Here is a 24963-nt window from a genome sequence, read left to right as displayed (position 1 = left end):
CCCTAATTCCACCACCTAGCTTTCTAGCATTTTAATTAACTTGCCCAACCCACCTCAAGTTTTAGTTAATTGAATCAACCAACCACTATGCATCATAAAAGAGGTAACATGTACCCATCCAACAAAACCGATACTTCTAGAAGAATTCATAGGATAAAGAGTTTGCTCAGGACTGAGAGCGCGGCAATTCGAATTGATTGGTTAACCTTGCAAGGGTGTACTTCTTTACCCACACGACACAAGGACCATGCGACTCACTCAACCGATCACGTTGAGCAAGGGGGTACTCGCATCAACCTTTCCCGGCAAGTTTCAATCATTGAACATCACGCCTAACTTGTGCGGAGAGTTACCTAGGTCCACCGGGGACACCCCTAAGCCTCTCTACAAAGCCCTATGGCCATGCATCTAGGACCGTGCATCAAAAATTAGAAATAGAAGGTAATCGGTTTATCCACCCTATGAATGTATATGTGGTAGTACGATAAGTGCTCAAATCCGAGGTCATCCACGGACGGTTCTGAACTGATTCAAGTGGACTATGCCTCCGAGACTCCTTTCTCTAGGCCCTACCTTCCGCTCGAATCATGACATAACTTCCCAACTAGACCTTTCCGAACTTCCAACATTTAAACCGAATAAGCGCGAATATAGCTAAAAGTGGTGTAGTGAGCAAGGTGACCCTATTCCAATGTTTCTTGCAAACTAAAAACCAACTCTAAGCATGGCTAAGTATTTGCTTGATCAATTAGTTGCTAACTACACGTGTCAAGGGCATGAAAGTAAAAGCAAGAGAAGTCATAGCATGAAATTAGGATCGACGATGCAATAGATAAATATATAGCATATACACATATACCCCATTGAGATAACTAAATCTAATCAAGTTAAGAGGGTCAAGGAATCATGCTTAGCTGCTTGCCTTGGTTATCTTCTTGCTCAACGACAAACTCGGCTCCCGGCTCGGCTTCGACGGTCTCGGCGGGCTCAACGGGTTCGTCCTCCGGCGTTTCGGTCACTATAATGCATGAATGAGATGCATGCATTAGAATAATGCTGATGATGTGAAAATGATATGGTATGTATGATATGGAATAGAAGAAGAAATATCACTCCAAACAAGGAAGCAATACAAACGATAAGGACAAGGAAACTTGATCACTACACTTTAATCATAGGGACCAATAAGCGAAATTTGCTCAAACAAGGTCTTAACAAGCATAAATTATGATTTAAATTATGCACACAGGGAATCTCAAAAGGAACTCATGAGAGTTGAATTTGCAGCAAAATTATTTTTATAGAATTACTTATGCACTTTACAATTTTCAGCTGCCCTACAAAACTTAAATCTTAAAAGGCATGCAAAACATTTCCATAAATCCGCAGAAAATTACCAGGAAGCATAGACATGACAACAGAGGTAGCAGAAGTGGTTTTGCCATTTTATCACTTTATAAACTAAAGTTATGGAATTAATAAGCTTGCAGGGCAGAAAACAATTAAGCACAATAAACCTTACCTAACAGCCTAGGGTCATTTATACAAGTTGCACCATTAGATAGAGCATTTCACAAGGAATCTAACAAGATTTAATTTGGAATTTTTAGAGCATCACACAGCAAGTTAAGCAATTAACTTGATTTGGAAAGATTAAAATATAGCTCAAAGCACAGTACTCTAACATGCTCAACCATAATTTTTTTTGGTAGATCTATCACAGAGTAAACAAACAAAACAAGTTCCACCATTTTTCGAGAACTACACAATTTTCTATGCATTTTACAAGTTCACAGCATAAATACAATGGATGGAAACGTGGAAAAAGGCTATATCCACCCGGATCTGGCACTTCTGTGCGCCGATAAGTGGGCCCGGAATGCCAGCGTGGCCCGGGCCGAGTCAAGGCCGGGGGGCGCCCACGACGCAGCCCGCGCGCGAATGCGCGCGAGGCACGGCGGCCGATGGGCGGCGACGCGGCAGGGGCGCGAACGGGGCAGGGTAGCGCGCGCGAGGAGCGCCGTGTGATAGGAAAGCTCACCCATAGTGCCGACGGGCGGAGCAAGGTGGCGGGTGGTGGCGTGGTGGGGAGCGGCGGTGGCGGGTGGAGGTAGTCGTCGGGACGCTCGGGCGTGGGAGGAAGGAGGCCGGGGAGGGCTCGAATCGGCGAGGGAGGTGGAGGGGGTGCTGCACGCGCTGGCAATCGGGCGGAGATTCACCGACGGCGGCGGATTGCGGCGGCCAGCGGGCGGAGGGAAGAGGAGGCGATGTTCGGGCGGAGCTAGGGTTTCACGGGGAAGAGGAGACGACGTGTTTGAATGGGAGGGGAGAGGAGAGAGCGGGCGGCCGCGGGGGAGTTCAAGGGCCGGGCGGTCCACGCTGGCCCAGCTAGCGGCCGCCAGCGTGCGCTGCCGCGCGGGCGCCCAACGGGCATGGGCAAAGGCGCGGGAGACGCGGAGGAAGGGACTGACGCAATCATATATGCGCCAGGATCAAGTCATGCATATATACAACAGAATCATCAAGATATCACAACATGTATCTCAAAATAAAAGCGTATAAATTGTAAATAAATATCTTTATTACAACTGAATCAAGAATCAGTTCAAGGAATGCGGAAGCGTAAATAAATACATGAAGAACAGGGCACCACAGGGACGTCGGCTGGGAGACAACACCTAGAAATTGTCGAGTCCGCTGATGTAGTCCTCCACGTTGCCTAGTACTGAGCAGCAGTCGAAGATATTCCAAAGAGAACAGAAGAGTAGAGGAGGCAAGTGTGAGTACACAAATTGTACTCAACAAGTATAACATGAATGATGAGGCTCTAAGGTTAGCTGACTCAACTTCATTAGCTTTTAATCTTGGCAAATTTTATTGAAGCTATTTACTACAAGTGGATGAATTACCATGACCCAAGTTACATAATAATTAATCAAGATTAACCATGAATCTACTGAAAACCAAGCCAAAACCACCAAAGGTACACCCCACTAATCAGACGAACGATCTGGGCCGCTCATGACCGTGAGCACGGCTAGTATACTAGGTTTACACTCTCGAGAGGTTACACAACTTTACCCATAAGTCATGAGCTACGCTAGTTGTTCATCACACTTCCTTAGGTAATATGACTAGCAAGCACACGACGAGACCGTTACAAAGGATCACGTTAGTAAGGTGTAACCGCTAAGGTTTCTGGATCAGCAACGATGGAGCCCACCTCACGGGGGTACAAGCACACAGCACAGACCAAGCCGGAGGAGCAGGGACCATTGAAGCTTACCACCCCTCTTGCCCCGCAGGTAAGTTACTCCCAAACCAAAATGACCTACTTAGTAAGTCAAGATGGTCCCATTCCAGTCTTGTGGTTGCACGGTTGTCCCAGGTTGTCGCTCTATGAACTGGTCCTTATGGAGAGTGGCCAACCAAGCACTAAGCACCGTGCTACCCCCCTAAACCAAGTGTCTATAAAAACAGCTTTTAACGAGACGTGAGCCGCTCAAGCACATAGCACAGAGGGCCACTCTCAGAATCAAGTTGCATATACCATTAATCAAATTTAATTACAAAGGACCATTAAATGTGAGAGCGCAGCACCTAGCACAACTATCCAAAATGCAACCCAAGGTATTTATATAAAGGATAAAAGTGGCTAGGAAATCCTTATAGGCGTACAATATTAAAATGCAGTATGAAATTGTATTTAAAAGTGATAGGATGTTCATGTTATACTTGCCTTCCTCAAAGTTCTCCTGCTGCTGCTCAAAGGGCTCTGAAGAAGGTGGCTCCTGGTACTCTTCCGGTGGCTCAACGTCTACTCACGAACGAAACGTCCAAGCATGGTCCACATAAGCACAAACATGCAAACAAAGGCAAAAGATAAGAAACAGTACAACAATACAGTAAAACAGCACACAAAACTAAGCTAAAGCTATTCTACACATTACAACAATCGCGTGAGCACAAAAACCACCTAAAACGGAGCTAAGACGCGAAAACTAGGGTTAAAACAGGGTCTAGGGACCTTTCTGTAAGAAAACAGAAGTCCCAGGGAGTTCTGCGCTAAAACTGAGGGTCTAAACATAATTAAAGGGTAGATCTAGGGTCTAACCCGCGAAAACACAGGGGCGGGACTGCGGACCCAAATTCCAGAAAACTCAGGGGGCTCCGGCGCTAAAAACAGGACTTAGATGGAATTTCTTTTGAACGGGGGTGGACTGCGGGTTGATTCCCAGGAAACCCAGGGGCTCTTTAACAAAACAGCTAGTGTGAAGGGGTATCTAAGGATATCGGCCGTTGGATCTGGATCTACGGCTCGGATTAGAGATGAGGCCGAATCGGTACGAGTGGATTCCACCCGTTGGATCACGATCTGATGGTCCGGACCCTATCCATCTGCGATCTAATCCTGATCGTCCGCTACGGAGGGGGCGGCGCTGGTCGCCGGACTCCTGTTCTTGTGGCAGAGGTTCACCGGAGTTGGCCGATCTCGGCCGTCCAGGCTCCATTTTGGACGAGGTCTGGCCTGGGAGGTAGAGCACGACACGACGAACACATCTAGGTACTCGAGACGACCAATTAGGGTTCGGGTCGGGGCTCTCCATGGCGGGGGCGGCACTAGCTCTCGGCATCAAGGGGAACTCGCTCGTGAAGAGGGAAATGAAGAGGGAAAAAGGGCACGGCGTGATCCTTACCACCCCAGGATACTACGATGGCGGCTAGAGGTCGTGGATCAGTGGCGCCGGGGTTGAATCGCGGCGGCGCAGGGGCGGATCGGCGGTAGCTCACCCTCGGCTTCAAGCGACGGCACGGCGGCGCAAGGGTTCGGAGAGAGCTGGGAGGTGCAGTGGCGGCAGAGGGAGAGCACGAAGGAGCTACCGTGGCTAAGAAGGGTGGAGCGGCCTTGGCGTGCGGGTCACCCGTGCAACGGATGTCGCGCATCCCGCGGGTTCGTTGCAGCTCGCCCAAATTGGGGCTTGGGTGGGCTTCTAGAGGGGTTTAGGCTGGGGCGGAACCGGCGTGCGGCTCGGGTCAGATGCAGCGCGGGGGAGAGGGCCCAGGTGCAGGAGAGCAGCCGGGGCGGAGTGGCCGGCGAAGCAGAGCGCGGGCGTGAGGAAGAAGGGGAAGAAGATGATGGGCGGGCCCCGAGTGTCAGAGAGAAAAGAGAGAGAAGGCCTGCTGTTGGCTTGGGCCGGGGCAAGCGGCCGGCCCAGAAGGGAGAGAAAGAGCGGAGAGGCACGAGCGCACGCGGGCCAAGCTAGGCCGAGCGCTGAGGGGGAAGATGGGCTGCGGGGAAGCAGGAGCCGGCCCAAGGAAAGAAAGGAGGCAGGCCAGGCTGGGCTAGGATCTAATTTTGCTCTTCCATTTTCTTCCCTTTTCTTTTCTAATCCTTTTGAACTTCAATCTATTTGAATTCAAATGAATTTTTGAATTCAAACCCTGTGCACTCATTCCAATAAAACATATGCACCAGCATGAATGCACAACCATGTTGTTCCTAGAATAAATTTTAATTCTTTGTATAATTTAATTAGGTTAAATGCAAACTAAGCACAATAAAATCCTTAGAAAATTAATAGGGCCAATTTAAATCCATCATGAATCTTGGAATTTTATATTAGGGTGTTACAAATCTACCCCCCTTACAGGAATCTCGTCCCGAGAGTCGGATAGGCTAGCTAGCAAAGAGATTGGGATATGTCTTCCTCAGCTCATCTTCTCGCTCCCAAGTAGCCTCATCCTTTGTGTGATGACTCCACTGATCACGGCACATCTTAATCTTCTTGTTCTTGGTAACTCTCTCAGTCATCTCTAGAATCTTCACCGGATGCTCGGTGCAGGTCAGATCCTCCTGCACTTCCAACCCTTCCAACGGTGCTTGCTCTTCCGGCACTCTCAAGCAGTTCTTCAGCTGAGATACATGGAAGACATCATGCACTCCTGAGAGACTGGGAGGTAACTCCAAACGATATGCCACCTCACCTTTCCGTTCCAACACCTTGAACGGACCAATGTATCTAGGGGCTAACTTCCCCTTCACATTAAACCTGCGGATTCCCCTCATCGGCGAGGCCTTCAGATACACATGATCATCCACAGCAAAGGTCAAATCCCGATGACGCACATCCGCATAGCTCTTCTGACGAGTCTAAGCAACCCTCAGATTCTCTCGTACCTGCTGCATCAACTGTTCTGCCTCCTCAACAATATCCGGACCGAACACCTGCCTCTCACCAATCTGATCCCAATACAACGGAGTTCTGCACTTCCGTCCGTACAGGGCCTCGAAAGGGGATTTCTTCAGACTGGCCTGATAGCTATTGTTATATGAAAACTCTGTGAATGGCAGGCATTTATCCCAGCTGGTACCATACTTAATAGCGCAGGCTCGAAGCATATCCTCCAACACTTGGTTGGTTCTCTCTGCCTGCCCATCTGTTTGAGGATGACAGGCGGTACTGAAGCGTAGCTTCGTATCCAGCGAATCATGCAACTGCTCCTAGAACCGTGAAGTGAAGTGAGATCCTCGATCAGATATGATCTTCTTTGGAACACCATGCAGACAGACGATCCTGGAGATGTACAACTCTGCGAGTCTAGCTCCGGAGTAAGTAGTTTCACCGGAATGAAGTGGGCAACCTTCGTCAACCGATCCACTACTACCCATATAGAGTTGTAACCTTTCTGAGTACGAGGCAATACCACAATGATGTCCATAGTGATTTCCTCCCATTTCCACTCTAGAATCTTCATTGGCTGCAATAGACCTGCTGGCCTTTGATGCTCTGCCTTGACACGCTGACAAGTGTCACAGATAGCCACATACTTCGCAACAGAACGCTTCATCCCATACCACCAGAATCGTTCCTTGAGGTCATAATACATCTTCGTGCTGCCCGGATGAATGGAGTATGCTGTATCATGAGCCTCACTCAGAATCAGCTTCCTGAGATCCTTCACATCTGGCACACATATCCGGCCCTTGTACCACAAGGTACCCTGCTCAGAGCATCCGCTACAATATTGGCCTTGCTCGGACTACAAAACCCGTACTCCTAGTTGCCCAGCAACACGTATGCCCACACGTCGAACAAAGTAACCAAAAGAAGCAAATACATGTGGTGGGGGGTATGTCCACTCCTCGGGCCGATCGGTGACTAGGCTTACCGCTTACCATATTTCACGGCATGTGGTTAGTACTTTCAAACACTTAACCACCGCTACCACACACTGCGACCTTAGCAAATTCATCAAAACAGACGGGGTATCATTTTGATCAAGATACCTCATAAAATTCCCGTCCGTCATCCTTATAATGATAACAAGAATGTAAACATCACAATTCCTATATCGCGCGAGTGACAGGAAATCACTCGACTTCTACCGGTCCTATAAGCAGAGCAGCTATTCGGACTCAAGTACTAGTGTTCAATATATTGGTTCCTGGAATAATGCAACTAAGGTTTCCAAACAATTCCTAAAAACTTAATGCATACAGATATATATAAGTAATATAGGTTGCAGTGTAGTAAAGTAGGGGTTATGTCCGGGGCTTGCCTTCGCTGGTAGGGTTGGGGTTAGTCAAATTATTTTCTTCCGAACCTTGGTTCGGGGCTTCAGAGAAATCCGCGACGAGAGTATACAGAAAACTAATGCTGGAAGTCAGAATTATATATATATATATATATATTACAGCCACCTCTAATTCCCTTAATAACATTACCCTAGGGCTTACGTACTATACATAATCCTTAACGAACCACCGTAGTTCGCAAATACTTGATTAATCAATTTTTATACTAAAAGTTACTTTTTAAAGCTAATTATATCTCCAGAGTACACTTGTTAGCTCTGATACCAGCTGTGGCAGAACCAACCTGAATTATACCGACTCAAGTACGCGAGTCCTCACCGAAGGGCTACCTCGTACTTCAAACGGTATAAAACCATTGGTCTGTCGGGTAACGTCCCGATAAACCACCGAACTCAGGATCCAACAAGGTACCTCACACGAAGGTGAGTCCAGAGATACAATGCCAAAATATATTACACCACAGGTAGTTACATTATAAAAATGTACAAAGCATCATTAGCTCCCACAGAGGAGAGATTATTACAAGACAGGTTTTAGTTTTCAGTCAAAGCAGCGGAATTTGAAAAGCGTAGCCATTACACACGTCGTCATTATAGATATTATGCTAGCCCTGGCATAATATCACTCAGCGGGATCGGTGTTGGCCGGGGACGGATCCCATTCCACGGACCAACCATCAGGCAAAGGGTAGGGCCACGGTGTAATGAAGGCTGGCTCATCAGAAGGATTACCTGAAGCAAATCAACGAAAGCAAGGCTGAGTATACTAATACTCAGCAAGACTTACCCGGAATTGGGTATATCTTAGCCCATAATTAGACTCATGATGGCTTTTAGCTTTGGGTAGGGTTTTCAGCTGAAAAGCAACAAAGAGTAGATCCTTAATTTTTTTTTAGCTTTCAGGTTCTAGTTGATTAACCATTCTAGGTAAGCACCTATAACTATTCAAACATGGTAGAATCTTTACTCAAACATCATCTTTGATAATCACATAATTACTCTTGTTACTCTATGTGGTAAAGGGAATAAGCAGTCTCATACATCGTGAGAGGCGGACGATTCTGAATCGAAATTCAAACCTTGCAAGGATAAACCTAACACACACGCTTGGAACACCACGGGGTCGTTCCGAAGCAACCGTTTACCTTTCATTCTGACTCGTGGATCAGATCCACCACAAGCGACTGCAGGTCATACGCACTTCCAAAGTGCAGGACGTACGTCTATAACGCGACTACAAAACTCGTACTCCTGGTTGCCCAGCAACACGTATGCCTACACGTCGAACAAAGTAACCAAAAGAAGCAAATACATGTGGTGGGGGGTATGTCCACTCCTCGGGCCGATCGGTGACTAGGCTTACCGCTTACCATATTTCATGGCATGTGGTTAGTACTTTCAAACACTTAACCACCGCTACCACACACTGCGACCTTAGCAAATTCATCAAAACAGACGGGGTATCATTTTGATCAAGATACCTCATAAAATTCCCGTCCGTCATCCTTATAATGATAACAAGAATGTAAACATCACAATTCCTATATCGCGCGAGTGACAGGAAATCACTCGACTTCTACCGGTCCTATAAGCAGAGCAGCTATTTGGACTCAAGTACTAGTGTTCAATACATTGGTTCCTGGAATAATGCAACTAAGGTTTCCAAACAATTCCTAAAAACTTAATGCATACAGATATATATAAGTAATATAGGTTGCAGTGTAGTAAAGTAGGGGTTATGTCCGGGGCTTGCCTTCGCTGGTAGGGTTGGGGTTAGTCAAATTATTTTCTTCCGAACCTTGGTTCGGGGCTTCAGAGAAAACCGCGACAAGATTCCCGGGGTCTTCAGAATAAACTTCTTCTTGTTCTGGGATCAGTTGATAATCCCCGTCAGCGAGAGTGGTCGAGTCTACATGATATGCAAGTTGAAGTTTAATGGATGTATCCATTTTCATTTCAATTTCCGATAAAGTTGCAATCCAAATAAAAGAAAACTATATTACAATAAATAACCAAACTACTCTCTACTGGGCAGTCATTTATCGAGTATTAACTAAACTAACTAGTCTCGTTAGGCAACAGGGTGGTTACCCTAAACATCCGATTAACTATAATAAGTAGTATATCAGTTTACTATAAGCAACACTAAATACACTTAACAAACTCTATTTATTTTATTAGCTAAACATTGTAATTAATCTTAGGTTATTACTTAATTATGGCTAACTTGGATTAATTAACCAAATCTTGAATTAAGAAAAATAATTAGTACTTATGCAAATTATCATAGGTGGGTTTTATTGAAATTTTACTCTAAAGGAACTAAGCCACAAAATTAAACAAGATTATAATTGGAATTTTCAAGATATAATTATAATTGGAGTTTTACACTAAAACTAGAGTTCAGAATTTAAGAACATCATGAATTACTCAAGATTAATAGTCCAGAAAAGTTTCATAATTTTTCATGCATAACAATTATTATTTATGAATTACCTTTTAATTTAAGTTTGAAATTTATAACTCAAGTTATATTAGGTTTCTGTTTCTCAAATTTTTATCTTAAATTACTCCTGTTGTAACAAAGCTAAGATAAATTTTTCAGCCCTAAATATGAAGGAACACATTTGGAATTAAATTAAGTAACTTTTATCAACATATAACAAAAAGTACTCGAAACCTAAGCAAATGAATAGTAAAGTACTCGAACTTTTTACACAGAGCTATACATAGCACCTACAATCTATGATCCAAATTTCAGCTTTAACACATGCCTACAACATGAGATACAATTAAAACACTTATTTTCTAATATTTAATCTACATCAGAAAATATACACCTACAGCTCAAACTTCCTAAACAAAAGTAGTCGAATTTGACTTAAGGATTCCAACAAAATTTAGTTTGCATTTTTATGATTTTTCCTCGAATAGATACAGAATTTCTAAGTTGACAGCCTAATTTACACAAAAGGTCCTTCGGTTACTATTCCTTTGAGTCTAAGGCTATGCACTTAACCCCCTGGTTTTCTTTTCCTTCTAACCCGAGGTCCTTGGCTGTGAACCAGAACGGAGCAAGGCGGGGGCGGCCGTGTTCCGGCAACGGTGATCACCGGCGGTGGGGTCCAAGGGCACGGAAGGATGCAGGAGCTTACAACGGTTCTGTTGAGCTACTTGTCGAGGGCGGGGATGTCCGGAAAGATGGAGTTCGACTTGAGCCCGAGGTGACGGCGGAGGGGTCACCGTCGACGGCGGAGCTCTGGTGGTGAACGTCGGCAGCCAACCTGTGCATAAGCTTCAGTGAGACACGGGGAACGTGTAGGTACCATCAATTGGAAGAAGACGTGCTGGATTAAAGGAGACCGACGGAGACAGGAGCGGCGGCGACGAGGGAGAACGCCGGCGAGCGTTGGGGAGGCACTGTGGTGGACTAAAGAGCCAATGAATGGGTCAGGCAGCTTCAGGGTGATGATGTGGTGCCGGCTAGGATATTGTGGTGGCGTGGAGAGGCCCAGAGCGAGCTGCCCACGGTGAGGCCGAAGGTGGCGGCGGCGGCGCTTCGTCGGAGACGAAATTTCAGTGGAAATTGGGGAAGAACAGTTGGTCGTCGAGCACGAGTAAGTCACGGGGAAGCTTGTGCCGGTGTTGATTGGGGTGGGGGTGAGCTGGTGCGGGCTGCCCACTGGCGTGCCGTGCGCGGCCGGAGCTAAGGGAGACGGCGGCGGAGGAATGTGGGTCGAATGCTCGGGTTCTGGTTCTGGAGCTGGAGGAATAGAGTGTAGGCATCACAGGGAAGCTAATGCGCGCGAGAGACAAGAAGTTAAGGCTCGGTGGCGAGCGCTCCACGGCGACGAGGAGGTGGCGGCCGGAGATGGTTCGGGGGCGTCGTGGCGCGCGCGCGAGAAGCCACCAGGGGAGAGGAAAGAGGTCGGGATTGGGAGGAGATGACGCGTGGGCAGGTGTAGCAGCAGGAGGTGGAGCTCGGGAGGTCTGCGCCGGCGGTGAGCGGCGGTGGCAGGCGCAGCGAGCAGAGCGGAAGCGGCGTGCCAGAGGAAGACGAAGCAGGGAGGTGTCAGGGGGACTAGTTTGTGATTTCTAAAAAGTTCAGGGACCCCTCTGTAAACTAAAATTTCCCACTGCTACAAAATCCTAATGAGGAAACTGTCTAAAGCAAAGTTGTAGAGAGTTTCAAATACTACAAGAATGCCTTAGAGCTCGAGTTCAAAATCTCAAAGGGTACGGTTTTATTTTGAACTTTTGAGCACAACTCAATTTATAAACTTTGTGTTACAATTTAAACAAAATGCTCTAATGCTTGGGGTCACTTTGTAAGATTTTCTGCAGTAATCATGACTAGTTCTTTTTACACTTTAGCCCTTAGGTAAACTAATTTTTTACTTTTATCTTTCAACCATTTTATATGCAAGTCCTTATATCTTTGTATTAATCACGTAAAGGTCCTTATTTTCATATAAGGTCTATTTTCCTTAGGTTTATTTAACTTTTGCTCTTTTCTTTTCTATAGCCATTTTAATTTGACATTTAAGAACATTTTCACACACTTGTACATAGGGACTTATAAAAGTCATTATTTACAAATACACCCCTAGTTCTCTGTACAAACCTTAATACAGCACACTAATACCTAGTGTCTATATTCTAATTACAGTAATGTTACAGCTCGGATGATAGTGAATCTCCAAGTCGTAATCCTTGACCAACTCTAGCCATCTTCTCTACCGCATGTTCAGCTCACTCTGAGTGAAAATGTACTTGAGGCTCTTGTGATCGGTGTAAATATCACACCTCTGCCCAAACAAGTAATGTCTCCATATCTTCAGAGCATGCACAACTGCGGCTAACTCCAAATCATGAGTGGGATAATTCAGCTCGTGCCGACGCAACTGCCGTGAAGCATAAGCTATAACTCTGCCCTCCTGCATCAGAACGCAACCAAGACCATCCCTCAAAGCATCACAATACACTGTGATCCTCTTGCTCTGGTCTGGCAGAGTAAGTACTGGTGCTGTAGTTAACCTCTTCTTCAGCTCCTCGAAGGCCTTCTGGCGCTCATCAGTCCAGGAGAAATCCACACCCTTCTCTAGCAGGGAAGTCAAAGGCTTCGCAATCTTGGAGAAATTCTCAATGAACCTCCGATAATATCCTGCTAAGCCCAGGAAGGAGCGGAGACTGCGGCACCACCCAGTCAAGCACATCCTTCACCTTGCCAGGGTCCTCCGCAATACCTCCCTTGGAGATGACATGACCGAGGAATGGAACCTCGTCAATCCAAAATTCGCACTTGCTGAGCTTGGCATACAGCTTGTGCTCTCTGAGCCTCTGCAACATGAGACTCAGATGTTTCTCATGCTCTGCCTCTGACTTAGAATATACCAGGATATCATCAATGAATATCACCATAAAGGTATCCAGATAATCCATGAAAACCTTGTTCATCAGATGCATGAAGAAAGCCGGAGCATTGGTCAAGCCAAATGACATGACCGTATACTCGTATAGCCCATACTTGCAGGTGAATGCCGTCTTTGGAATATCCTGGGGACGAATCTTCAGCTGATGATAACCCGAACGCAGATCGATCTTTGAGAACACACAAGCACCCTAAAGCTGATCAAAGAGATCGTCAATACGAGGCAAGGGATGCTTGTTCTTGATGGTGACTGCATTCAGATCCCGATAATCGACGCACATTCTCTTTGCGCCATCCTTCTTCTCTACAAGCAATACTGGAAAAGCCCAAGGAGAGAAACTACGATGAATATAACCCTTGGCTAGCAACTCGTCAACAGTCTTCTTAACTTCCTCATGCTCAACGGGTGACATACGATAGGGCCGCTTAGCAATAGGAGCTGTCCTAGGCAAGAGATCAATAGAAAACTCAACGTCGTGATCAGGCGGCATACCTGGCAAATCATCCGAAAAGACATCCGGAAATTCAGACACCATGCGAATACCATCCGTGGGTCTAGCCTCCATCTGACAAAGAATTCCAGAAGGCTTCGAAGCACTGACTGTGACCTCCTGTCCATCCGGTGCCGACAAGTGGACAGTCCTCTAAGCACAATCAATCCTGACGCCCCACCTAACAAGGGTCTCCATTCCCAAGATCACATCGATACCCTTGGTGTCCAGCACCATCAGATTTGCACTGAACTCTACCCCCCTTATGACAACACTGACTCTGGGACAGAAGATATGAGACCTCAACTGCCCTCCCGGTGAAGATACTAACATGCCCCTCTTTAATGTGCTAGTATGAATGCCATGATGCTTGACAAAAGACCGAGTAATGAAGGAATGTGTAGCACCAGTATCAAAAAGCACTGTAGCAGGGTGAGTATTGACCATGAACGTACCAATAACCACGTTGGGAGCCTCGGCCGCCGACTCGGCCGTCACGTGGTTCACCCTACCCTGGGATGGCGCCTTGGGCTGAGCTGGGCGTCCCTACTGTCCAGACTGCGCCTTCCGGGGACAAACGTTGGTGTAGTGTCCCTGCTCGCCGCAGTGATAGCACGCCCATGGGAATGCTGGAGGCTGCTGTCCAGCAGGAGGAGTAGGCACTCCCTACCGCGGAGGGAGGGACTGACGCAATCATATATGCGCCAGGATCAAGTCACGCATATATACAACAGAATCATCAAGATATCACAACACATATCTCGAAATAAAAGCGTATAAATTATAAATGAATATCTTTATTACAACTGAATCAAGAATCAGTTCAAGGAATGTGGAAGCGTAAATAAATACATGAAGAACAGGGCGCCACAGGGACGTCGGCTGGGAGACGACACTTAGAAATTGTCGAGTCCGCTGATGTAGTCCTCCACGTTGCCTAGTACTGAGCAGCAGTCGAAGATATTCCAAAGAGAACAGAAGAGTAGAGGAGGCAACTGTGAATACGCAAATTATACTCAACAAGTATAACACGAATTATGAGGCTCTAAGGTTAGCTGACTCAGCTGCATTAGCTTTTAATCTTGGCAAATTTTATTGAAGCTATTTACTACAAGTGAATGAATTACCATGACCCAAGTTACATAATAATTAATCAAGATTAACCATGAATCTACTGAAAACCAAGCCAAAACCACAAAAGGTACACCCCACTAATCAGACGAACGATCTAGGCCGCTCATGATCGTGAGCACGGCTAGTATACCAGGTTTACACTCTCGAGAGGTTGCACAACTTTACCCATAAGTCATGAGCTACGCTAGTTGTTCATCACACTTCCTTAGGTAAGATGACTAGCAAGCACACTACGAGACCGTTACAAAGGATCACGTTAGTAAGGTGTAACCGCTAAGGTTTCTGGATCATCAACGATGGAGCCCACCTCACGGGGGTACAAGCACACAGCACAGACCAAGCCGGAGGAGCAGGGACCATTGAAGCTTACCACCCCTCTTGCCCCGCAGGTAAGTTACTCCTAAACCAAAATGACCTAATTAGTAAGTCAAGATGGTCCCATTCCAGTCTTGTGGTTGCACGGTTGTCCCAGGTTGTCGCTCTATGAACTGGTCCTTATGGAGAGTGGCCAACCAAGCACTAAGCACCGTGCTAGCCCTCCTAAACCAAGTGTCTATAAAAACAGCTTTTAACGAGACGTGAGCCGCTCAAGCACATAGCACAGAGGGCCACTCTCAGAATCAAGTTGCATATACCATTAATCAAATTTAATTACAAAGGACCATTAAATGTGAGAGCGCAACACCTAGCACAACTAACCAAAATGCAACCCAAGGTATTTATATAAAGGATAAAAGTGGCTAGAAAATCCTTATAGGCGTACAGTATTAAAATGCAGTATGAAATTGTATTTAAAAGTGATAGGATGTTCATGTTATACTTGCTTTCCTCAAAGTTCTCCTGCTGCTGCTCAAAGAGCTCTGAAGAAGGTGGCTCCTGGTACTCTTCCGGTGGCTCAACGTCTACTCACGAACGAAACGTCCAAGCATGGTCCACATAAGTGCAAACAAAGGCAAAAGATAAGAAACGGTACAACAATACAGTAAAACAGCACACAAAACTAAGCTAAAGCTATTCTACGCGTTACAATGATCGCGTGAGCGCAAAAACCACCTAAAACGGAGCTAAGACGTGAAAACTAGGGTTAAAACAGGGTCTAGGGACCTTTCTGTAAGAAAACAGAAGTTCCAGGGAGTTCTGCGCTAAAACCGAGGGTCTAAACATAATTAAAGGGTAGATCTAGGGTCTAACCCGTGAAAACACAGGGGCGGGACTGCGGACCCAAATTCCAGAAAACTCAGGGGGCTCTGGCGCTAAAAACAGGACTTAGATGGAATTTCTTTTGAACGGGGGTGGACTGCGGGTTGATTCCCAGGAAACCCAGGGGCTCTTTAACAAAATAGCCAGTGCGAAGGGGTATCTAAGGATATCGGCCATTGGATCTGGATCGATGGCTTGGATTAGTGATGAGGCTGAACCGGTACGAGTGGATTCCACCCGTGGGATCACGATCTGACGGTCCGGACCCTATCCATCTGCGATCTAATCCTGAACGTCCGCTACGGGTCGGGCGGCTGGCGTTCAACGCGAGGGAGGGGGCGGCGCTGGGTCGCCGGACTCCCGTTCCCGCGGTGGAGGTTCGCCGGAGTTGGCCGATCTCGGCCGTCCAGGCTCCATTTTGGACGAAGTCTGGCTCGGGAGGTAGAGCACGACACGGCGAACACATTTAGGTACTCGAGACGGCCAATTAGGGTTCGGGTCGGGGCTCTCCACGGTGGGGGCGGCACTAGCTCTCGGCATCGAGGGGAACTCGCTCGCGCAGAGGGAAAGGAAGAGGGAAAAAGGGCACGGCGTGATCCTTACCACCCTAGGATACTACGACGACGGCTAGAGGTCGAGGATCGGTGGCGCCGAGGTTGAATCGCGGCGGCGCAGGGGCGGATCGGCGGCACCGCACCCTCCGCTTCGAGCGACGGCACAGCGGTGCAAGGGTTCGGGGAGAGCTGGGAGGTGCAGTGGCGGCGGAGGGAGAGCGCGAAGGAGCTGCCGTGGCTAAGAAGGGTGGAGCGGCCTCGGCGTGCGGGTCACCCGTGCAACGGATGACGCGCATCCCGCGGGTTCGTTGCAGCTCGCCCAAATCGGGGCTCGGGTGGGCTTCTAGAGGGGTCTAGGCGTGGGGCGGAACCAGCGTGCGGCTTGGGTCACATGCGGCGCGGGGGAGAGGGCCCAGGTGCAGGAGAGCGGCCGGGGCGGAGTGGCCGGCGAAGCAGAGCGCGGGCGTGAGGAAGAAGGGGAAGAAGATGACGGGCGGGCCCCGAGTGTCAGAGAGAAAAGAGAGAGAAGGCCTGCTGTTGGCTTGGGCCGGGACAAGCGGCCGGCCCAGAAGGGAGAGAAAGAGCGGAGAGGCGCGAGCGCACGCGGGCCAAGCTGGGCCGAGCGCTGAGGGGGAAGATGGGCTGCGGGGAAAGGAGGAGCCGGCCCAAGGAAAGAAAGGAGGCAGGCCAGGCTGGGCTAGGATCTAATTTTGCTCTTCCATTTCCTTCCCTTTTCTTTTCTAATCCTTTTGAACTTCAATCTATTTGAATTCAAATGAATTTTTGAATTCAAACCCTGTGCACTCATTCCAATAAAATATATGCACCAGCATGAATGCACAACCATGTTGTTCCTAGAATAAATTTTAATTCTTTGTATAATTTAATTAGGTTAAATGCAAACTAAGCACAATAAAATCCGTAGAAAATTAATAGGGCCAATTTAAATCCATCATAAATCTTGGAATTTTACATTAGGATGTTACACACATGCACCCTTGCGCCGTCATAGCATGCGACACACTATTATATTCTCTATGCTAAAAAGGTACAGAGCATGAATCGAAGTACATATTATAAAACTTTTGATTTCAACATGACGCCACCCGTTGCTGCGAGAGCAATGGATGTATAGGTAGTGATTGGTAAGCTGCACTAGCCCTTGTCCAGGCTTGTATAATACAGCCCAGCTGTGTTTGGAAGCCAGCATAGGGAGATAGCCAGGCTTCCGCTATGCAAAATAGTATGGGCGGCCTGCATAACCGGAAACGAATTTCATTCTCGTTTCCGGCTTATGCAGCCTGGCCAGCGCTGGCTGAGGCCAACTAATGGGTCACGTCACCTTCCTCCGTCTCCCGCTGCTCGCCCCTCCGCCGACGCTGCCGTCCTCCGCCACCGCTGCTGCATCGGGATGGCAGCGGCGGGATAATGACCCGCTCAGCTCGCTCTCCCTCTTTCTGGTGCTGCTGGAGCTTGGACCGGGCGCAGCTCGCTCTCCCGCTGCTCGCCCCTCCATCCTCTACCACCACCGCTGCTCGAGCTGAACCAGGCGTCATCAGGATTCTACCACGACAGCGCCCGGAGCCACCACCAGGAGCTATCCCCCTCACACTTTGCATTGCCCGGCCGCGTCCCTCTCGCCACCGTCGTCCGCCTCCATCACCTCATACCCGGTTGGGAAGGCTCTTACAGCTCACGGCACTAAACTCTTTGGAACAACAAGCAAACAGGAGGTCACTCACACACCAACAACACACGCACCAACAGCACACAGGATCACTCACACGAAACATACTTGTTTTCGGCGCTGCATACCAGCACCTTAACTTGCACTTCTATTCTCCACGCACTATATTTAACACAATGATTACAGAAGTTTAAATAGCACTCACACACGCACACAGGCCAGCTCAGCCACACTACGGCCACTAATCACGACTCCTCAACTTGCGCATGACTCGGGAAACACTGCATGCACACCAGGCCAAAAACTCACGCAAGTAACTCCGCTAACAGAACTGCATGCATATCACTTCCATTATTTGCTGCATGTTCTACTTCAGTTAGCATACGCATGCATTGAACCGTCAGCGCCGCCGATCCATCAAATACGCACGCACTCCGTGCTTCTCTATCCACAGATCAACTCTCTACACCATGCAACATGCTAGCTAACTTGCACTCACGACCCTACACGACTCTACTAACACATAACCAAGACCAAATAACAAGATTAAGTCTAACAATCACCCCCTAATCTTGTTGTTATTATTCATCACCTCCACATCGGACTTCAAAGCAGCGTGGGCTCGTCGTCGGCATCTGCCACGGCTAGTTGCGCTACGTCCTTCATCACTTTCTTCACTGCAGGACATTCGTCGGTGAAGTGTCCGATCTGACCACAGTTGCGGCAGTCGATCTTTGACTTGTCGAAGATGCCGTGGTACTTCTTTTTATCATCGCTGCTACCAGAGCCCTCACCGCTCCTCTTCTCTTCAGCAACTTTAGCCTCCCACTCGGCACGTGTGAGTCGCGGCTCGGCTCCCGCGACCAACAGCTTCTGCTCCCTCTCCTTTTCGCGCTGCCCCCCCCCCTTTGAAGACTCCTCGAACGCCCGCAGACTCCCGATCGTTTTCGTCACCATCATCTCCGATACATCCCCCCATTGCTCGATGGTGTCACGAGAGGTAGGAACTTATCGGGGATGGAATGCAGGAGCTTCTCGACAACGATGGTCTTTGCCACTTTCAAGCGAAGAGAACATATCTCATTCACGATAGTGGTAACCTTCAAAGCAAACTCATTAATTTTCTCAGATTCACCCATATACGTACCATCAAGCTCCCTCTTGAGAATTTGTACTCGAGCCTTCTTGATGCACTCTTCACCCATGTACATCTCCTTGAGAGCGTCCACGCCTCCTTCGCCGTCTCCTTCTTAGATATGGTAGCCATCACCAAGGCTTCCTGCACACCTTGGACAATAGTGGCGAGAGCCATTTGGTCCATCTTCTCGTCGGCTGCCTTAGCCACCACGACAGCCCACACGCCTTGTGCACGCATGAAGATTTTCATCTTCACCGCCCACATGCCATAGTTGTTCTCCATGAGCATGGAGCAACAGAGTGTCACCCCCACCTCCTTCACTTGCTGCACCACTAGCTTATTTTCATCGCTGCCATCGCCGTCGCTCGCAACACCCTTGCTGTCGCGGCGGCCCAGCGGCGTGTACACTCCATCGGCAGATATCTCCTAGACTCTGATACCAAATGTTGGGAAGGCTTTCACAGCTCACGGCACTCAACTCTTTGGAACCACAAGAAAACAGGAGGTCACTCACGCACCAACAACACAGGATCACTCACACGAGATATATTTGTTTTCGGCGCTGCATACCAGCACCTTCACTTGCACTTCTATTCTCCACACTGTGACAGTTCATGTGTTTATAAACTAGACATATATTTTGTTAGTGTGAGATATGTGTTTGTTTGTATAAAGTTTATGTGTGTTTATGTGAAGTTTTTGAAAATTTAAAGTGCAAATAAAAGGGTATTTTTGTAATTACAGAAAAACCTAGGGTTGTTTTTGCAAAATGTATTTGGATTAGGGTAATTTCAAAATAAGTGAAATAAATTTTTTATTACTTTATGTCTTGTAAAAATATATATTTAACCAAAAGTTTCATTTGAAATGTGTGTGGTGAAGTGTGTAAAAAGTTTAGGTAAAATGGTAAAAATAAGGGTGTTTATGTAATTTTATAAAAGTACAAGCCCTTTTATGCAAATGTTTGATTTACAAAAGTAACTTTCAAATTTACTTAGGGCTAAAGTGTAAAAGTGCAAGTCATCATGACATGTCTATCCAGTCTTTATGACGAGTCTATCCCGTCATCATGACGTGTCATAAATGCTTGCATTTAGGTCCTAGATTTTATAATTTTCATTCTTAAGGACAAAAGCAATTCAAATCCAACTTTTGCTCAAAACTTCACGTGTAAAAATATAAATTTTGAGTTTTTGAACTTGAGCCCTTAAGCAATGTTGTAGAGTTTGAAAAACTGTACAACTTTCGTTTTGGGCATTTCTTCATTCGGGTTTTAAATCAACGGGAAATTTTGTTTTACAGTCAGGCCCTTGCAGTTTTCGGTATTTACGCATAGGTCCTTGGGGAAAACCAATCCCCTTTCTCCTCTGTCTCTTATCCTGACACCTCCTTTCTTTTTGCTTCCCACCGGCGGCAGCTCCATTGAATCCTTCATTTTCCTTTCTCTCTCCCTTATCTCCTTCCCGGCTACACCCCTATCTCCTCCACCAGCTCGGCACGGTGGCAGCTGGGCGATGCAAGGCCAGCTCGAGCGCGGCACAGCAGTGCGGGGCACGGGTGAGCGAGCGCTCGGGCTCGAGCGGTGGCCGGCCCAGGCAACAGCAGGCGCTCGGAGCAGCGCGGCTGGCGGCCCAGGCGCGCGAGCGGCGACCAGGACGGGCGCGCGCGCAAGCGGGAGGCAGGCCAGCGGCTGGCCAGCGGCGCACGGTGCGTGGGAGCAGGCGCCAGGCGAGCGCAGGGGCGGCGAGCGGGCCCAGGCGGCGCAGGCCGGGCGGGAGCGAGCCTGCAGGCGTGCGCGCGGGCGCTGGGCGATGCGGGCTGGGCTCGTGCGGTGCGCTGCAGCAGGCAGAGCGGTGGCGGCGCGTAGGCAGGCGGAGCGCGGCCCCCAGACGCGGGCGTGCGGCTCAGCTCGGCGCGCGGGTGAGAGGAGCGAGTGGAGGCGCGCAGCATGGACGGCTCGCGGGCGGGCGCAGGCAGGGCGGCTGTAGGCGCGGGGGCTGGCGCGCAGGCGCTCTGCAGGTGGCCCAGGCGGAGCTCTGGAGCGCGTGGAGGCCGAGCAGTAGGCGGCGCTGGCTCGGGTGGCGCGCGGAGCGAGGAGCGCCCAAGCGGAGGCAGGCGCTAACGGCAGACACAGAAGCTCGGCTCGGCTCGAACGGAGATGGCTTGGGCAGAGCAAAACACCGGGGGTGGGCTGGAGGAGACGTGCGCACAGGAGGAGAGGCACCAATCTAGGTGTAGTGCGCGCGGGAGCTGAAGTGCTGGGCGCAGTGCAGGGCGACGTGAGCAGAGATGGTTCGGCTCGGCGCAGACGCGCGGCAGCGCCGGAATAAGCGCAAAGGGCGCTGGAGGCACGGTTGGCGGCGCGCGCGCGAGTGGTTCGGCCGGGGTGGAGCAACAGCGTGTGCAGGTGCTGGTGGCGCTGGCCGTGGCCTGAGCGGCGTGAACGGGCGCCAAGCTGATGGCGTGAGCAGGTGCAGGAGTTGGGCTGGCACGTGCACGAACGCTAGAGCGGCAAGGCCGGGGCCACGGGTTCGGTAAGAGCGTGAAAGAAGGGCAGCTGTGCGGACTGGAGTGCGCAAGCGCGTGCGCGCGGAAGGAGCTGCGGCAACAGCTGCGGGGTTGGCGGCCGCGGCACACGGGCGGTGCAAGCAAGATGCGACGCGGACCAAGGAACGCGCGTGGCTCAGGCGTGCGCGGATGAAACTGAAGTGCAGCAGCTCAGAGCAGACCCGCACGGAGGGCAGTGAGGCCGCGCACGATGGTAGTTTAGCGAGGGCGGCCACGGATGGACCTGCGACACGACAAGGTCGGAACAGAGAGCAGGTCCGGCATCAAGCGGAGTAGCGAAGAGCGGACGTGCGTGCCGCAGAAGCACACACAAGAGAGTAGAAGAGCAGCAGAGGCAATTGTAGCGACAAGCAAATGATGTCGCAGTAGGTGGAAGGGACAACGGAGTTACACGACCCAAAGATCCGAGCAGAATTGAACCGGCGCGTTCGTGAGTGCGAGCGGAAGTGTTTTGCCAGTGTCCGGCTCGACTCAATTCAGCAAGCGAATGTGTGTACAAGACAACAGGCCATCTTCCACCCACGACAACCCTTCCCGACGAACTTCTTCGTCACCCATGGAATCTCGTCATCGTCGAGCTCATCTTATCGCCGATCCTGTTCATCGCGGGAATTCACTTTCCGCCCATTCTTCCTCCACATCCGAAACTACCCCAAGGTTTGCCCTATTTTGCTAGATGCTTTGCTAGATCTTCTTAATGCCGGCGATTCCTTTGCCGGAATATCGCCGTTAACTTCCTGTTATCTGTTTTCCCGAACCAGGGACTTGATTGCTATGTTTAGAAAGATCTAGGGTGTTCTTTGTAAAATTTCCAAAGCTTTCTGTATTTCAAATCAATGAACTTCTGCATTTCATAGATTTTCGTAAGGGGTTCATAAAAGTACAAAATCAGTTTCGTTTGAAACCCTAAGTCAAAACCTACAAGTTTTATGTTGTGATCTTGAGTTGAAGTCTTTGATGTGTGGTCTAGGTCAAATGTTAGGGAATGAATGTTTTATTGTGCTTTGTATTGTATGCTTGAGTTATAGCTAAGAGTAAGCTATAAATTTTATGTCGTAAGTAGAAATGTGTGACATCTAGTTCATCCTGTTATGCGAATGCTTAAATTCCTGCCGTCAAGACGTTATCCTCGTCTTGATTACTGTTTCCTTAAGTTCCTTGTCGTAAATAGATCCTTGTTAGTCCGAGTATATCTATTGCTTAGCTTAAACGTCTCGACAGTTATGCTTCAGTGTTAAGTTATCAACCCAACCACTTAGCATCCATTTTCTTTGAGTCTAGGATGTTTCTGTGTAACAGCTATCAGCCGAAACATTCCTCTTGATATGTTTTCTACCATCGGCTGGTTAGCTGATACGGTCGTTACCTTTCTAGTATCTGCTACTGCTGATACAATTCTTTTGTTCTGTTCTATATCGACTGCACAGAGTCGATGTATCGGAGAAACACACACAATCTTAAGGTTCTTACTATCGGCCGATCCAAGCCGATTCTAGTCGTTTTCCGTATCGGTCAAATATGGCCGATCGATCCCTAGTTTCCCCCATCCATATCCACACACTTCTATCAGTCGATTTATCGACTGAGAGATCGGCTATCTATACTTATCAGTCACATACCCTCAACCACACTCCCATCGGCTAAACCCTCGTTATTTCCAATCGGCTCTGTTGCAATCTTCAACAAATAGCTGATCATAATTAGATGTCCTCTTAAAACTCTATCTAAGTTTAGTTTCAGATCTTTTGGTTGATATGTGAATAGTGTGCTATATGAATGCTAGGTTGCAATTGTATTGTGAAGTAAGGTAGTGTTATGTGCACGCTTTGAATGTAATGTCGCATTGCATGTAGATACGATTACTTCGGCAACGGTACCTACGAGATCTCCCCGGAGTCTACGGAGGATGTTCCTGAAGACCAGATGAACGTCACCAAGGAATTAACTGAAGCCCCGAACCAAAGTTCGGAAGATATTGACTTACTGACTTCAGACCCACCAGTAAAGGCAAGCCCCGGACATAAACCTTATTTTATTTACTCTACCATTTATATTATTATATCTATCTCTGCATTAAGTTATTAGGGATTGCTTGAAACCCTAGTTGCATTCTCCTAGGAACCAATGTATTGAATACCAGTATTTGAGTCCGGCTAGCTGCTTTGCTAATAGGGCCGGTAGAAGTCGGGTGATTTCCTGTCACTCGCGCGACATAGGAGTTGTAATGCTTACATTTCTGTTATCACTATAAGGATGACGGACGGGAGATCTGAAAGGTATCATGGTTGAGGTGATACCCCGTCTGTGTTGTTAAAATTTTGATAAGGTCGCAGCGTGTGGTGATCGGGGTTAAGTGTTTGAAAGTACTAGCCACATGCCGCGAAATATGGTAAGCGGTAAGCCTAGTAGCCAATCGGCCCGAGTAGTGGACATACCTCCCACCACTCGTCTTGCTTCTTCTGGTTACTTTGTTCGACGTGTAGGCATACGTGTTGCTGGGCAACCAGGAGTACGGGTTTTGTAGTCGCGCTACAGACGTACATCCTGCACTTTGGAAGTGCGTATGACCTGCAGTCGCTTGTGGTGGATCTGATCCATGAGTCGGAATGAAAGGCAAACGGTTGCTTCGGAACAACCCTGTGGTGTTCCAAGCGTGTGTGTTAGGTTTACCTTGCAAGGTTAAATTCGATTCGAATCGTCCGCCTCTCACGATGGTTGAGACTGCTTAATCCCTTTATCACATTGAGTAATAAGAGCAATCTTATGATTATCAAAGATGATGCTTGACCAAAGATTATACCATGCTTGCTTCGTTATAGGTGCTTACCTAGAATGGATAATTAACTAGAATCTGAAAGCTAAAACTTGAAATTAAGGATCTACTCTTAGTGGCTTTTCAGCTGAAACTAAACCCAGAACCATTATAAGCCTTCATAAGTCTAGTTATGGGCTAAAGTATACCCAATCCCGGGTAAGCCTTGCTGAGTATTAGTATACTCAGCCTTGCTAGTTGTATGTTTTTCAGGTGATATCTGTGAAGACCCTACTCTTCCCTTGCCTTGGCCCTGTGCTCTTTCAGAAGGTTGGTCCGTGGAATGGGATCCGTCCCCGGCCAGCACTGGAGATATCGAGTGATGTCGTGCTCAGGCTTAGCATGACATCCA

This window comes from Panicum hallii, chromosome 2 (assembly GCF_002211085.1).
Source record: "Panicum hallii strain FIL2 chromosome 2, PHallii_v3.1, whole genome shotgun sequence".
Taxonomy (NCBI): domain Eukaryota; kingdom Viridiplantae; phylum Streptophyta; class Magnoliopsida; order Poales; family Poaceae; genus Panicum; species Panicum hallii.
The sequence above is the reverse complement of the archived record's forward strand: the minus strand, read 5'-3'. Positions refer to the sequence as shown.